The sequence below is a fragment of the Schistocerca piceifrons genome, chromosome 7 (assembly GCF_021461385.2).
Source record: "Schistocerca piceifrons isolate TAMUIC-IGC-003096 chromosome 7, iqSchPice1.1, whole genome shotgun sequence".
Classification (NCBI taxonomy): Eukaryota; Metazoa; Arthropoda; class Insecta; order Orthoptera; family Acrididae; genus Schistocerca; species Schistocerca piceifrons.
The window spans coordinates 403087522-403105892 of NC_060144.1; the positions used below are offsets into that span (position 1 = coordinate 403087522).

General features: G+C 41.1%; 1 non-coding gene across 1 annotated transcript; it reads left to right on the forward strand.

Moving 5' to 3' along the window:
• Positions 1-3619: 3619 nt before the first annotated feature.
• Trnal-cag lies at positions 3620-3703 on the forward strand. The gene has a single exon. It is a non-coding gene; the product is annotated as a tRNA-Leu (tRNA).
• Positions 3704-18371: the final 14668 nt, after the last annotated feature.

The window sequence follows — 18371 nt, forward strand, 5'->3', positions numbered from 1 at the left end:
CACAAACGTGTGGTCTTGTGTGTCCGAAATTTTGCTAAGTGGCTGCTCCTCGAAGTGTTGTTTTGTATGAGGGTCAAATGCTATGTGATTTAAGAAATTCATTGCACATTCTCACACGTAACAGAATTCATCTTGCACAAAAGGAAATTTACTTTGAAAGTGTCGTTTCTCAAACCACTACTCGCAATATTTTACCGTGACCTGTTAGAAATGTAAACAGTTGTGACGTCACGCTCATCGAAAAGCAGTTTATTGTTACGAAGTATTGCATAGTGTCCGTCCTAAAGTCTCTGACACACTTCGCTGTAGGCGGACGTCTGTCTGAGAACTGTGTTTTGTTGTTGTAAATGGACCATTTTCTATGAAATTTGAGTTTTATTTTAGTGTTTCTCACTCGTTTGTTTTATTGCTGCATATTATTCTGCAGTAGCGGGATAAAGTAAAATTCTTTGTTAGATTATCAATTCTTACTAGTCAAAATTACAGAAATTTAACTGAAAAATGAAAATGAAAAATTCCCGGGTTTTCCCCGTATTTCCCAACTGTCCCAGAGAGTATACACCTTGCCTTTATCTGCTTGTAGCCCTTGAAAACGGACAACAAAGTAACACGAAAAATAGTGTTGTTCTCTGATGAGTTTTCATCTTTTAGCCATGACTATTGGTATTGTCCTAATAGTGTTATAATCACCGATTACAACACGATTTTTGGGCAAATACTGGTGACTTTTTGCATTAGTTGATCACTTAACCACTTTTCGAGAAAAGCACTGAACTATGGAGGTTTTTTTTTTTTTTCACTTTGGAGGTGTGGCGGTGGGACTCTTTTACTTTAGACAAAGGAATTACAGAATTTGGCTGCGAGAGCACACTCATTTAAATCAAACGGAAAGTTGAAAATTTGTACCAGATCGGGATTCGAACCTGGGTCTAGGCAGATATGCTGAGCATTGCGCCATCTAGACACTGTGGTAATTGCAACCTGTTCGGTCTACCCTCACACGCCTCCCATCATACCCTAATTCTCAACATATCCACACACTGCTGATGTAGTGCTCCTTGCCCATTATCCTGACTACTCGCGGCCCATCGCCGATTCCTGTAAAAGCTCGCGTCTGGTGCGCATCCGCACTGAAGAGATCATTGGCCGTCCTCGCTTTAATTATATATACTTTTACGTGGTGTCTGTTGGTTTGGACGTGTCCGAAGGAACTGACACCGGCTATACATTTCTTTTATTTGCTTAATATTTTGAAACTGAGGGAGACAAAATTTTTCAATCTTTGTTCGATCTCTACATTTACTACAGAAAATAATAGGAATAAAAAAACCGAAAATTGCTTATTTCGGAACCAGAATATTTTAAGTGGCTGTAACAGTCCGATTACAATGGCGTAAAAAAAACCGACATAACCGAAAACCGGTTGTTTCAGGGATAACCGCCATCCCTAGACCTATGTACGATATAAATAATATGCAGACTGACACTATCAAGAAAGGTATTTCTGAAAATGAGGAATTTGTTAACATCTAATGTACAGCTTCGTGTTAGGACGTCTATTTTTATGATCCAAAACATTATGCCACATACTTAAGAGCGCGATGTCCCACTTCTGGAACGAAGTTCAGTAGTGATTCTGCGTGCCATTGATTCGACAAGTACTTTATACACTATGTGATCAAACGTATCCGGACACATGGCTGAAAATGACTTGCAAGTTCGAAGTTCTTAGTGCCCTCCATCGGTACTGCTCATATTCAATATGGTGTTGGCCCACCCTTAGCCTTTATGACAGCTTCCACACTCTCAGGCATACTTTCAATCAGGTGCTGGAAGGTTTCTTGGGGACTGGCAGCCCATCGTCCACGGTGTGCTCCACTGAGGGCAGGTACGATGTCGGTCGGTGAGGCCTGGCACGAAGTCGGCATTCCAAAACATCCCAAAGGTGTTCTGTAGGATTCAGGTCAGGACTCTGAAGGGTCAGTCCATTACAGGGATGTTATTATCGTCTAACCACTCCGCCACAGGTCGGACATTATGAATAGGTGCTCGATATTGTAATAGTAAGTTTATTGCAGCCAAATAGCCATATAAATTCTATGTACACTGATAATAATAAGATAAATTAGAAATTTCACATATTGTGATTTGCATAGTCACTTATTGTTCGTGTCCTTTTGGTACAGGGCTCTATATGGTAGCGTTTGCAAATTTGGTGACAGTTTACACTCACACATTTCGTTTGGTTCATGGTATGACGTGTTGTTACAAATAAGGTGGTGGAAACCATGGACTGCCAATCTGATCATCACGTGTCTCATTTCGAAGTTTTCCATTGTTCACGTTCGGTCAATCATGGCACCTGTGCTGTAAAATTCTGGAGGTATGTCTTCCCTTTTTTTCTTCAATGTTTTAAGTAGACTTTCCAAGGCGCTGCTATTGGGTAGCATCAGGATTGTCCGCTTGTAGTCGATTGTGAACAGTCGCGGCACTTACCTCGCAGGCAGCATCTTCATTGCCAATTTTCCGTGAAGAATATTATGTACTTGCTCAGTTAAGACAGCTACAGTCTCAGCAAACTCACGAAATTTTATTCGGCGGTCTTACATTACCATATGACGGATTTTGTCAGTGATTTCCTTTGTGATAACTTCAATTGAAAGGCCGGAGCGCGCTTCGTTTTCGACTACTACTACGACTTTTAAATTCATTAATCCAAAAGTACATCGTCTAGAATGACGGTACAGAGTCTGTGTAAAGTCTATACAGTTCTGTTTTGACTTGTGCGGCATTTCCACCCTTCAAATGATATGTTTAATAACAGTACGAAACACTGTTTTCTCTATTTTCAATCGCAGTCGACACATTGACCAGTTCCGACGGCTGTCAACAATGAACTGTATGGTGTACGTAGTTGAAATTCTTTATAGGAACCTTGGAATAATCATGCATACCAACCATGTAGGCGCAACAAAAATGTGCCATTCTTTCACGGAAATTTACCAGACTTACCAAAATCAGCGTCGTATATTACTATAATCAACATTTAAAGCCATTTCATGAAACTTTGTAACTACCTGAATGATTAATTTCAGACTTCGGCATCCTATAAAATAGTGCCTTCAGTTACTGTGACATATTAGGAATATGTTCGATACGGAAATGTATAAAACTTGTGTAATGTGTGACTCATGCTTAAAAAGGTGAATAGCTTTTCCAAATAACTATCGGGATCAATGATCCAAATTTCCGTTGTTTAGAAGTAGTTGCGTTGCACCATTTGTTTCTAATATATCATTTCTCAAATATGATTACACTTTAAGGAATACGCCGTCAATCACCGAATAATGACAAGATATCCGTTATTTTTGTTCATTCACATGTGTGAATATCTTTCCAAGAAATAACAAAAGGAATATAATGTTATAAAAACTAATCTTTTCTCTTAACAAAATAGGAGCACTGAGATATTAATGAAAGATCTCACTAAGTTAGTGCGTTTTTCTTATTTGCCTTACATATAGACAACCTAAAATATTTAAACGCTGAAGAACATAATTGAAATGAAATTTATCTCAGCACACCTCATGAAACGTATAGAACACCTATATTTTGTTACGTCAGGATGGCCGAGTGGTCTAAGGCGCTGCGTTCAGGTCGCAGTCCACTTCTGTGGGCGTGGGTTCGAATCCCACTTCTGACAAATTATTTTTACTCGTTAGGAAAGACATCAAATTGTTACAAATTAAGCAAATCGTTTTTCAAAATAATATAGAGTTTGAAACTCGAAGTTTTTGAATTTGTATGTGAAGTTGAGTTCCGCAGAGGTTGTAATGAAGAGTACCTGGAAACAGTTATTTTGAGTTTTTACGAATTAAATGCAGAATATAAAGCTGCAGTTGAAATATAATTTCATTTCTTCAGCGTCCACTTGCCAACAAGATTATAGCAGACAAACCGCTAGCGAGGGCTGGACAGGAAACTGGGAAAAGAAGTTGCCGTTTCTTTCTCGAAGGAACTGTACTGTCATTCCCTTTAACAGACACGGGGAAACCACGTGAAAGTAAGTGTGGATAACCGGACTGCAATCGGATCCATGCTTCTCCCAATACAGAGTCCAGTGTCTGAACGGTTGCGTGATCTCGTTCAGTTAAGTGGAACATGAATATTTGCTGCATGAATAGCTTTAGATAGCTCTGAAGTTATTGCTACCTGGTTGATGGCAACTTCTGCACTAGTATTATCTCAACTCTGACGCAAAAAATCTCAGTACTGAATAATTTAATGTCAATCAAGCACAAAATAGATGAAAAAGAGATTCCTCAGTCGTGATGTCTTGAGTGTAGTAGATACGTAATGCTTGGGACATACCGTATTCAGTAATAGAAGTAGATATTGGTACTACCTATAAATCAAATATATTAACCATGATAGCAAGGTAAAATTAAAGTTAGACTATTATTTCTTGTAATTTATATATTTATATTTTTCAGGGTCGAAACAGCATTTCTGCTCTTATTTGCAAATGACATGAAATGTGCCCGCAAGTTATGCTGACTCAGTTTTATTTTTGTTTTCATCGTCAAAACGATCGCTGCAAGGATTATAGAATAAAGTGTTAACCAGCTCCATCCAATTAGTGAATTTTATCGATTGTGGATGCAGAAGAACTCCGTGACTTACTTTATAGTGTAATGTTGATGCTTTAATTTGTTCTGAAATCGGTGCTGATATTCAAGACCATAAAAGTGGGTTAAAAGCTGTGAGCTATCTGAGGAAGTTAACCTTGCATTACTGCGCAACTGTTTCACCAGGTATCCAGTCTAGCTTACCAAATTCCCAACCAGACTAAAATTATAATCTTTTAGTACTCATCTTACGATAACCGGTGATATATATATATATATATATATATATATATATATATATATATATATATATATATATATATATAAAGACAACTTAAATAAAAAGAAATAAATCAGTTTATATTTGGACATTTATTTTAACAGTGATCATTGTTCCGATAAAATTTCAGAATATCAAACTTGATTCATAACTAAACTGGTGCCTTATTTAGGATTGTGTAAACGTGAGTTTGTAATCTTACAGAACACATCAAATAGGGAGCCAAGATTGGGAGACTACATACAACACTGCATACATATAGTAACACACGAAGAACGTTGAAACATATGCAAGAGGAAATTAACCACAACCAACCGATTAAATTTTCACCCAAAGAAGTTACGTTCGTAGCGTAATCCTGTCCATCATGAAATTACCACACACTGGTATACTAAATTCATACTAACTCTCTGTGAAATCTTCCCGAAAAGAATAGCTGATGTCTACTTTGATGCTTAGACCACATGCTTCACGTGGTCAACTTGGTTTACACGAAGAGTGTAACTTCACAATAATTTTGATAATTAAAATAAATTACATCGAAACGCAATTTACAACAGAAAATCCTCGAACTGGTTACTATCGTCTTACTATTAACCTGATGGGTCAAACTATTGTATAAGCACGTGGTACTGGTCTCACGAAGTACACCCCACGTGGGTTGAACATAAAGAAAAGTTGATATATTGAAAAATATTGTCAAGACGAGACGTTATAATCTCACGCACATTCGCATTTAAGATTGATGATCTTAGTTAGAGTTACTGATCAACACGTGGTTCCTCTTTACTCACAAAGTAGTGACAAAGCAACTACTGGAACATATTCTGAACTTCACACTCTAATTACACTGTGTTGCAATTTAAGATAACATTAGATATTTTAGAGCCAAACCTGAAATAAAGGTGATTAAATTTTCAGTTAGGCTGAACTTAAGAAATCCATTGTCCTACGAACTTAGCAGACACGCGCTTAGCCGGAGATCTTACCACTTCAGATGCTCGCCGCGGACAGACTCCCATGGATCCCTCCTGAGGGGTGCCTCACAAATACAAACGGAAGTGACCAGAGAGGCAGCTTCCTATACCAACATGACAAGGGACGGACAGGACCATACTAAGAATAGAAACCTCTTTGCTTCTAGAAAGCGTAGCTACCTGTTCCATCGTTGGTCCTACTGTTCTCTAGCAGACAGGCTTGTCTGCTACCGTCAAGCATGCAACTAGAAATACATTTGCTCATTCATTCTTACACACAGAAGGGAAGGGGGATGACAGTATCTTATCATATACAGTATATAAAAGAAAGCGGATGTAGGTTCCGTATGAGACTGTGTGACATGAATTACATATAAACTGTGTTTTAAAGTGTAGTAGTGTGACAGATCGTTCTTGTTTATGTGTAAAAGTAACGTTTCACTGCTCAGTCTAACCCCAGATAGAAACACCACAGTAAATTTAGAAGTGGAATGTATGCCGTAAATGACAACAGATTTAAGAAATTAACATGAAATGAATCCAACAGAGACCTTTCAATAGGTTGTAGAATAATAACCGCTACCAACCACAAAAGGCGATTTCATTTCATGTATGCCCGGTTTCGAGCTCGGGCCCATCTTCAGGGTGTTATACGTTCAAGTACATGTTTCAATGCTCATTATTGGTGGTGGTCACTGTTTAAATATCACCATTATATTATTCGTTTTTTTTATTTAAACAGTTATCTCCAACACTGAGCATTGAAACATGTAATTAAATGTAAAAAACCCTGAAAATTGTTTGTGACCACAAACCCGAAACCGATCGTGCCTTAAATAAAATCACATTTAGTTGTGATTGGTAGTGGTTATTATTCTACACACAATACATTTAAATAAGATGTGCTAATGTGTATCAATGGGCAAGCTTCGAATAAAGTAACGATAAACCAAGGAGCGAGTTAGATGTGCCTTCTCTGTTATGAAATGGTTTTCCGCTATTCGGAAAACCTCTCGTTTAGACAACTGTAGCATTATGTGGCTGATCGCAGTGAGACAGTACCATAGCAGTTACCATATTCTCTTTAAAAAGCGTAACATCAGCCATAGAGCGAGAGCTTCATTCGTTTGTTAGTCGCTCTCTCTTCCATAATAATGAATACGTTGCTGTACCGCGGATCAAACGAAGGCGTTAAAAAAGCCACTTTTGCGTGGCGTGCTCGACTTCCCTTTCAGCGTAATTCGAAGTATTGTTGTCAAGTTGGCAACGAGACGTTTCCCAACTGTAGTGGAATCAAATTATCCGTCGCAGGATTCTTAACGATATTAACAACTGGAGCATTGTTGGGTTTTACAGAACGCCACGTGCGGTACCGTGTGCTCTGCACTATGCCTTAAATAGTAAACAATTCATCACAAGTCGTCAGATGACCACAACTCTAAGTAATTCGGACTTTTGAGGAGAAGAAAGTGCGGCAAAGCAGTCAACCTCACACTCTCTGTAAAGTTCTAAAGTCGCCCTTTTTCTTTTGTAAAACCACACCCACTTCCAACAACCAGCGACATTCTCGATTTGATTTTAGATGACAGACTATGTACTGTAGGGTATAAAAATTGCATGTTGTCTTTTATGGATTTTCTCAAATCACAATACTAATTATGCTCACTTTGCAATTTTCTAAAGGTTTTTAACATATGGATGAGCTCCGAGTGAATTGTCGAAATTTCTCAGAAGAAACTTAATTTGCTGTGACATATGTACAACAAAAACGTTCGCTCACACTTCCAAGACATACTGTCTGAACAACTTAACAAAGCTCCAGCAACCACAGATGACGTCGAACAAGAATGGACCACATTAAAGAACATCATCAAAGAAACTGCTGAGAATGTCGTTGGTTGTAGTGCACGGAAAAGAAGTGACTGGTTTGATGACAACCACGGAGAAATCCAAGCCATCATCAATGCAAAGCGGGATGCTTACCTATCCCTTGCTCAAGATCCATCCTGCGCAGAAAAGAAAGCACACTTTCAAGAACTCAAGCAGAAACGCAAAGTGAAATACGAGTAATCAAGAACAAATGGTGGCAACAGAAAGCCACAGAACTCCAAAATCTTTCTGATGCAAGGAACCTGCGTGGCTTTTACGCTGGTATTAAAGAGCTGTATGGACCTATCCGCTCCTCATCAGGAGCACTGAAAGCTGCTGACAACTCCACCATTCTTACTGAAAGTCAGGACATCTTAAATCGTTGGAAAGAGCACTTCAGCTCACTATTAAACAGCCCTTCTACTGCCGCTGGAGATTTTCTCAAAAATGTCCCACAGCACCCTCCAAAACCCTGGCTGGCTGATCCAACTTTTCAAGAATTTTGCAAGGCACTCAAGAGTGTGAAACCTGGGAAGGCTCCTGGACCTGACAGCATCCCGATGGAGCTTATTGAGGGTGGCGGCTTGCCTCTAAAAACTAGACTCTTCTCACTTATTATATTAATGTGGGAAACCCGCAAGGTACCAGCTGACTTTAAGAACTCCACAATTGTCACCATCTTCAAAAAGGGCGACAGAAGCGTCTGTGGTAACTACCGGGGAATATCTCTACTCTCTGTCACTGGAAAAATTTTTGCAAGAATCCTTTTAAATCGCCTCCAGACACTTTCCGAGACTATACTACCTGAGTCTCAATACGGGTTTCGACCTTCAAGAGGGACAATTGACATGATCTTCTGAACACGACAACTACAGGAGAAGTGCAGAGAACAGCAAAAGCCTTTACTACTTGTTTTCTACGATCTAGAAAAGGCCTTTGATACAGTTCCCAGAGAAGCCATGTGGATGGTCTTAAAACGCTTCGGCTGCCCTGAACATTTTGTTGACCTGGTTGAAGCTCTCCACGTTGATATGACTGGACAGGTCCTCTGCCAGAATGAAATGACTGGTGAATTCCCAATAACAAGTGGGCTTAAACAAGGATGCGTTCTTGCACCAACATTATTTGCATTGTATCTGGCAGCTATGCTTTACGAGACAACCGTAAACAATGCAGGAATAGAACTAAAGTACAGGTTTGACGGAGGATTATTCAACCAGTCCAGACTCCATTCAAAAAGGTTCACCAGTACCACTCGTGTGACAGAGCTGCAGTATGCTGATGACAATGCCTCTCCAGCTCATTCACCTGCAGAGTTGCAGCTGTCAGTTGATTCCTTCAGCAGGGCGTACGAACGATTTGGTCTCTCCATCAATATTCCAAAGACAAAGGTGATGGCGCAGCCAACTCCTGGCTCCTCCGTTCCTGACTTCAGCATATCCATCTATGATACACTCTTGGAACAAGTGGACCATTTCCTCTACCTGGGAAGCATATTGTCATCCAACTGCTCATCTGGAAAAGATGTGGAGAATAGATTACGTGCTGCACATTTAGCATTTGATCGTCTTACAAAGCGTGTCTTCCTGAATAAAGACCTAACACTGTACACCAAACTGATGGTGTACAAAGCTGTAGTCATTTCCACCCTGCTATATGGTTGCGAAACCTGGACGTTATATCGCTGCGATCTGAAGAAACTAGAACGCTTCAACCAACAGAAGCTAAGATATATCATGAACCTGAAATGGGATGACTTCATATCCAACACGGCTGTTCTAGAGAAAGCAAAAATGCATAGCATGGAAGCTCTTATCATTGGGCATCAACTCAGATGGGTCGGACATGTCCAGCGGATGAAAAATGACAGACTTCCACGCCAAATGCTGTACAGCGAAGTGAGCACAGGTAAAAGGCCACCAGGTGCCCCTCTCAAACGTTATAAGGATCAGTACAAGAAAAATCTGAAAAACTTGAACATCGATCCGAGTAACTGGTCCACAATAGCAGAAGGCCGAAGTCGCTGGCGCTCAGTTACCTCAAATGCTCTTCAAAACTTTGAGCTGGAACGTCGAAGAATGGAGAATGACAAACGCCAGAGACGTAAACTCCTCCAGGCTCAGCCACGTCCTCCACCTTCCATCAGCTGTAATGTCTGTGGCCGCCTGTTCCACGCTAGGATTGGATTGCTAAGCCATCAACGACACTTCCACGCCTGAACCGTGACAAAGGAAATCTCAGGAGGGAAATGAAAACTCGGATACGAGTATCAGCCGACGACGACGACGATGTACTTGATAATTTACAACTCGGCAACGCTAAGCTGCCTGAGCCAAAGCGACTCAAAAATATTGTAATATTGATAACTTTTTATCTGAAGCAATGCTGTGGACTGGTTTATGGTCAATGAGAACACAAAAACCTACAAATATAGCCATTACTGATACACATACAGATTCGTCCCTGCAGTAGAAAAGGCTTTATTAATTGCTCGTACTTTGCCTGCGACTACATGTACAACTGAACGATCTTCTAGTACTCTACGAGAAGTGAAATTGGCCTTTCTCTACAAAAAGTGAAAACAGGTTATGTAAGTTGTGCATGCTAAGTGATCACAGGAGAAAAATGTTCGAAAAACCTTATTTTACTAACTTACTCTTTGACAATTTTGGGCAATGCATCGGCCATTGTTATTCGATTTCAAACTGTATCAGCTGTAGTACTACATTTTGTGTACTTTCAAATCAGATGTGGTTCTTCATGGACTTTTTTCCTCATCATCTATTGTTAAGAAAACAGTCTTTTGATTATTTCGAACTGTAAATGGTGAGGTTGCACTTGATATGACAGAAGCCATACTTTGTGAATGGTAATAGATGCATTTTTTGGAAGCAGAGCTATAGATAAGGATGTATAAGTATTTTAAAAATTCGATCTCTGCGTTATCATTTTCAAGGAAGATTAGTCAAAGGATTTTCATGAAGGGTTATATTTGTATAGAACCAACAGTATTCTCATTTATGAATTTTTCCACTTTAAACTTTCCTCTTTCAGTACTACTTTAACATCACTGTTTTTAACAAAAATATCTTTCATAAAGATTTTTCTGCTTTATTTCCTGACTTATTGACCATTTTGTTGGATACAGTGAAGCACAAAAGCACTCGAGCACCCTCATTGTTCTTGAAATGTGAAGTTGTCTTCGAACATTTGAGGCCCACGAGAAGCAATTGCCGGTCCAGTCTGTAGTGTGAATATTGTCTGACAATGTACTACAAGCAGGTCGCTGTATAATATAATTAAGTACGTGCGATGTATATTTGCATTATAAGACACCACAATATGCAGTGACTTTATTATTAAGGCACATGTATAGGCGGCGGTGGTCCCAGCTGTAGACCGAGCAGGCTCATTCTGTGCTGCGTTTTCGTGTTAACAGACATGACGCACAGTACAATGGGGCGGAAAGGAAACAATACGTCATTTGAAAAGAGACAACTGGTTATTTTCCATCGCCCTAAAGAACGTTCCTAAAGAAAGAATGCCGCCTTGTTACAACTGAATAAGTAGTGTAAGTGACATACGAAGATTCAACATAGAAGATAGAACTGAAGATAAACAGGGCGACCAAAGAAGCTGAGTAGAAGAGAGGAAACGGGAGTAATAAGTAAAATTAAAACAAATCCAAGGTTGTCGGCAACGAAAATTGCTGCCGTAGTGCAGCAGGAATATGGGAAGGACGTGCATCCTGAAACAGTTCAAAGAATTATCAGAGGAGAGTGATAATGGTCGAATAAGCAGAAGGAAGCCAACGATAAATGAGAGGAATAGAAAGAAACGGCTGGACTTCGCGAAGCAGCCGGTAAATAAGAGTGTCAGTTGGTGGGACGAAGTAATTTTTGTCGATGAATGTGAAGTGCAGATGTTCTCAAACGGAAGACCTATGACTTGGAGAAAACCGCGTGAATAGTTTCAATCTAAGCATCTGCAACCCACAGAAACACGGTTATGGAGGTATCATGATTTGGGTTCCATGTGGGGTAGGCGAATTAGTATTAACTGAAGGTACAATGGACAAGCGTAAGTATCTGAACATCCTAAAATAGAACTTACTGCAAAGTGCTACAAGTTTCGGGCTTTCGAGGACGTTCAGATTGTATCAAGACAATGATCCGAAGCATAAAGCGGATACTGTAGCTATGGACGCCGTATAATTGCCCTAAGGCTTTGGATGGCCCTCCTCAATGTCCGGACTTGAACCCAATAGAAATCTTTTGAGTGAATTAAAGTACGACAAACGCCAGTGACATCTTAACAAGCTTTAAAGGAAGTAAGTCCTGATTATACGCGAAAGCTCGTTCACAGCATGCCTAAACGCTTGGAAGAAGTGATTAAGCAAGCAAACAGTACTGCATACAAGGTATTAAAATGTACAAGGTTGTGATTGTTGCCGCCCGAAAACTTTTATGGTTGTGATAGTGGGCGTGTTTATGTCTTACTGTTTATGTTTGAGTTAAGTTTGCAAATAAGAAAATGCTGTTCTGTTATTACATAGTTCGGGATACAACCAGTCGGCTTTGGACAATGACGTCACAAGTGGCCAATCGAGAAGCGATTCTTCTTAGTGTTGTAGCTCCCTTCAGTGGCTGATAAGTGTTTTTTGGCTTTTAAAAAAAAATCTCACGAGATAGAATAAACAGATCCACTTTATTAAGCAATCAGTAAAAAAACGAAACTGAAACATAACAGCAAAAGCGAAAATGGTAAACTGCTCTCTGGCGACTTGTGACGTCATTGTCCAAAGCCGACGGGTTGTATCTCCTGCTGCACCAGACCCCATAGTTCTATACTATTTTGTGCCGAGACTACTCCTGTAATATGTGATGCCTGTATATAATGAAGAAAAAAATAAAACATAGCACTGTTGGCCGAGTACTTTTGTGAGTCACTATGTCATGTCGTAAAAAACTATTTTAGATTAACTTAAAAAATGTCATTCAGAATCATCTTAATACGAAAAGGATTACGTAGAAGATAATCATGAGAGAATTCTTACAGAATCAAGGTATGCTACCTACATGATGTTTCAGAACAACGTTTTAAAAATTTGGGACAGGTTCCGTACACCAAAATAAGAAAAATAATGTTCAGTAAACTTGGGCTTTAAAATGCGTATGAGGGCTTGTTCATCTTCGCTACTGTGAAAGCATCTCCTTTACTGAAAGAGTGCTCAGAGCTCGTCAGGTATCCACCTAAGAGCCCATGTTTACTAGACATTTTCTTGTGTTGGTACATAGTGACAAAACATAAAAAGCGAAGAGCTCACAGTAGAAATGTGATTCACAGTATCGAAGGCGAACAAGTGCTCATAGCTCGTAAGATATGCATTTAAGAACCCATGTTTATTGTCCTTTTTTCCTTCTTTTGATTTGAGGAACCTGCCCCCAAATGTGTAAAACGTCATTCAGGAACCACCCTCTACAACAAATTATTGAGTGGGTAACCATCGATTCTCAGTTATGTAATAAATTTTAATTGTAGTCTTCCCTTCAACGCCCTCCCCCCTCCCAAAAAGATTCCACCCATGTCTATTTAGACACATTTATTTGTAGTAGAGAGTTGCAACTAAGTAAAAATACTACCTTTTAAATGATACTTCACTTGTTGATTATTTTGTTCTACTAAAATCTGAGTGTAAGCTCTAAAATGTTTATCATCTTCTACAGACAAGTATGGTAAAGCCTAATTTAAAAATTTACTTAAAACACGGTATAACTTGCAAAAGCACTAACATTAACATAGTTTAAATAACAGTAGTATTTGTTTTTGATGGCTGGTTCGAGTCAGTATAGAGCATCTTCAGATAAACTTATGTTAAAAACTGTGAATGCCACATACAATAGCTATATTGGTCAACAAAGTAAATACGTGAATGAACTTTGTTACCTAAAAACACCCCACTGCACTGTTACATGAGTCATCAGCAGCACTGTTAGAGGTATTTTAATGATTATATAGATGTGACAATGCCACATGTACACTCCTGGAAATTGAAATAAGAACACCGTGAATTCATTGTCCCAGGAAGGGGAAACTTTATTGACACATTCCTGGGGTCAGATACATCACATGATCACACTGACAGAACCACAGGCACATAGACACAGGCAACAGAGCATGCACAATGTCGGCACTAGTACAGTGTATATCCACCTTTCGCAGCAATGCAGGCTGCTATTCTCCCATGGAGACGATCGTAGAGATGCTGGATGTAGTCCTGTGGAACGGCTTGCCATGCCATTTCCACCTGGCGCCTCAGTTGGACCAGCGTTCGTGCTGGACGTGCAGACCGCGTGAGACGACGCTTCATCCAGTCCCAAACATGCTCAATGGGGGACAGATCCGGAGATCTTGCTGGCCAGAGTAGTTGACTTACACCTTCTAGAGCACGTTGGGTGGCACGGGATACATGCGGACGTGCATTGTCCTGTTGGAACAGCAAGTTCTCTTGCCGGTCTAGGAATGGTAGAACGATGGGTTCGATGACGGTTTGGATGTACCGTGCACTATTCAGTGTCCCCTCGACGATCACCAGTGGTGTACGGCCAGTGTAGGAGATCGCTCCCCACACCATGACGCCAGGTGTTGGCCCTGTGTGCCTCGGTCGTATGCAGTCCTGATTGTGGCGCTCACCTGCACGGCGCCAAACACGCATACGACCATCATTGGCACCAAGGCAGAAGCGACTCTCATCGCTGAAGACGACACGTCTCCATTCGTCCCTCCATTCACGCCTGTCGCGACACCACTGGAGGCGGGCTGCACGATGTTGGGGCGTGAGCGGAAGACGGCCTAACGGTGTGCGGGACCGTAGCCCAGCTTCATGGAGACGGTTGCGAATGGTCCTCGCCGATACCCCAGGAGCAACAGTGTCCCTAATTTGCTGGGAAGTGGCACTGCGTAGGATCCTACGGTCTTGGCGTGCATCCGTGCGTCGCTGCGGTCCGGTCCCAGGTCGACGGGCACGTGCACCTTCCGCCGACCACTGGCGACAACATCGATGTACTGTGGAGACCTCACGCCCCACGTGTAGAGCAATTCGGCGGTACGTCCGCCCGGCCTCCCGCATGCCCACTATACGCCCTCGCTCAAAGTCCGTCAACTGCACATACGGTTCACGTCCACGCTGTCGCGGCATGCTACCAGTGTTAAAGACTGCGATGGAGCTCCGTATGCCACGGCAAACTGGCTGACACTGACGGCGGCGGTGCACAAATGCTGCGCAGCTAGCGCCATTCGACGGCCAACACCGCGGTTCCTAGTGTGTCCGCTGTGCCGTGCGTGTGATCATTGCTTGTACAGCCCTCTCGCAGTGTCCGGAGCAAGTATGGTGGGTCTGACACACCGGTGTCAATGTGTTCTTTTTTCCATTTCCAGGAGTGTAGAAGCTGTGAGAAGCGATGTACTGGGCAGACAGGGCGGAATTTTCAGATACGTTACGAGCAGCGTATCTGTTCAGCAGCAACTATTACGTTACAAATATCGAGGAATACTAAACATTGTATTAGGAACAAAAGGCCAGCCTCTTATACCTACTGGAGCAAACTGAAATCACCAATATGAAAAACAAAAAAACAAAAACGGTTAACCATCGGAATTAGTTTAACGACAATGCATATTTCAATATATACAGAAATATTATCGCTAAATATAGCAGTTTTACATTGCAGTGTGACATCGGTTGAAGACGAACTTTTACCTGAAAATTGTCTCGCTTGCAGCTATGTTGATGCGTGATGCGCGCGCCGTTTCATGCGTCCACACTGACGACAGAACCAAAACTGTGCCAGTCCCTGCCAGCTTTAAGGCCCCTAAACACGCACCAATTTATCGGCTGACCGACAGACCGACCAATTTCGTGGTAGCCTACACAACGTGCGTACCGACTGCACTCAGCGATTACGGCGCCGCCGTGTCTGTTGTGATTTGTTTATGTTCTACGAGATCCCGATTGGTTTCACGCAGAAACAAAAACGGGGGTTTTCCTTGTCTATTTTAGAGGTAACAAGGCCAATAAAGACCGAGAGAAAGCTGTGGGCAAAGAACTGGCTAACACAAGGACAGAAATTCACCCATTTTCTGTTACTTAAGGCAGGTGGTATCCTATGGTTTTCGTAATTAGCTAAGAATGGGCGAATCTCTTAGTTGCTGAACATCATCAAACCATTCTTAACGAAAAAGAATGGTGTCATGACAGAGGCTGAAATTAAAACATGAGACTCAATGCTGTTGTGTCCCCAAAATTATTAACTAAAATGAATCCTGAAACCTGCAACGCGTCTTAAGCTGACTGAGGAAATGTAACATGCTAAAGAAAAACGCATTAAACGAAAGCCTTTCATGTAAACATAATTAATTTATTTATGTATGTAGTATAAAAGATGGCCCGTCAGTTTACGAAACTCATTTCAGATTCGGACAAGGAAGACTACACATGGCCGTGGCGTGCATTAACAGATACATAGGAAATGAAGCACTTAGCAACTGTTAGACTGGTGAAAGAAAAATCCTAATTTTTTTAATACTTATGACAGCAAGTAAGCATTTTACGAATGAGCGTTCATTGAATGTCGATATTTCGGTTTTTATATTTCATTTCCGATAAGTATTGGAAATAAAACCTAAAAACAAAACTACATAAGCTCGATGGATTTTCGTTTTCTGTAAGTCCACACGGAACCAATAGGATTCCTTAAAGAAATGAGGCAAGTGCTGGATTTCTTGGGTCTATATTGCTATACTCATTGCACGACGTATCCTACAAACATCCTCAGTCTTTAAATTTCTCCAGAAATGATGTCCTTAAGGTTCCGTCTGCGTCGCAGCCTGTCATGTGCATTAGAGCAGCATTTAATCCCGCGCGAGGTGAAAAAAGACAGATATCTGTAGGGAGGCTGGTACGACAGCTCGACTACACACGGCACAGTTTGTTAGGTGGTCGATTGCCGGGTGGTCCTACCCGCCCGACATCACGACAAGGAATGTTCGTCGGTCGGTCAAAACGCTTACATGCGTCCAACTAGCCGGTCGCTCGGCAGGCAGGTGCGTGTGTAGGGCCCTTTAGTCGACCGCAATATTATTACATCTGCGAGTAAGGGCGCTTTGGCTGGTTTGTTGTCAGCGCGTAATCAAGGTTGACAATACCGGGTGATCAAAAAGTCAGTATAAATTTGAAAACTTAATAAACCACGGAGTAATGTAAATAGAGGTAAAAATTGACACACGTACTTGGAATGACATGGGGTTTTATTAGAACAAAAAAAAAAGCAAAGTATTGCTAGATGCATGAAAGATCTCTTGCGCACGTCGTTTGGTGAAGATCGAGTGCTCAGCCGCCACTTTCGTCATGCTTGGCCTCCCGGGTCCCCAGACGTCAGTCCGTGCGATTATTGGCTTTGGGGTTACCTGAAGTCGCAAGTGTATCGTGATAGACCGACATCTCTAGGGATGCTGTAAGACAGCATCCGCCGCCAATGCCTCACCATAACTCCGGACATGCTTTACAGTGTTGTTCACAACATTATTCCTCGACTACAGGTATTGTTGAGGAATAATGGTGGACATATTGAGCATTTACTGCAAAGAACATCTTTGCTTTGTCTTACTTTGTTATGCTAATTATTGCTATTCTGATCAGATGAAGCGCTGTCGGACATTTTTTGAACGTTTGTATTTTTTTGGTTCTAATAAAACCCCATTGCATTCCAAGCATGTGAGTCAATTTGTACCTCTCTATCTACATTATTCCGTGTTTTATTCAGTTTTCAAATTTATACTGACTTTTTGATCACCCGGTATATGCAGTACTGACCTGAAAACATTGACAGTCCGGTGCATTTCCCTCGGTCACCACTGTTCTTGTTTACTGTAACATCACCGAGTGTTTTCGATAACGGCCAAGTGCAATAACAGTTTAGTAGTACTGAAGTGAACAACAACAATAACAGGAGACACATTGCCCCCTGTGAAATCGTCGAACCTACAACAACACAACCATTACAAAGATAATTATGCCGTTATTTTATGGCTTAATATGTTATGTATTTACTCACTGCATTTTTTTGAAGTGAAAACGTGTATTCATTGTTCGGTCAAACTGTTAGATCATAGCTGTAAGTGTGGAGCAGTACTCGTTTTCCTGCGACGCCATTGTACCAGTGTAGGGGTATGCACGTGTTTGTTAACGAATTAGCTTTGTGAAAAGTTATAAATTGGTGTATCGTGGAAATGCCTTGGGCTAGGACATTAATTCCGGTGTCATTGTGAAGCGCCGGCAGAGCAACAACTAGGACCCAAAGTAAGACAGCAAAAACATTCGCCGGAGTATTACAAAATAATGAAGGACGTCTTCTCGTATGACTCGTAAATATCCTCGGAGGCATAGAAAACCAAGTGAGAGAAAAGCTCGTTTCGAAAGGAAACCAAACAGCCTAAAACGACCAGCGCCTAGTGCGTAATGAGAGAATTATAGCAGCGACGAAAATGGCATAAAAAGCCGCGCAAAGCGATAACATAAAGTGAGCAGACGTCCATATTTGGCCGGGACAGTTCCGATTC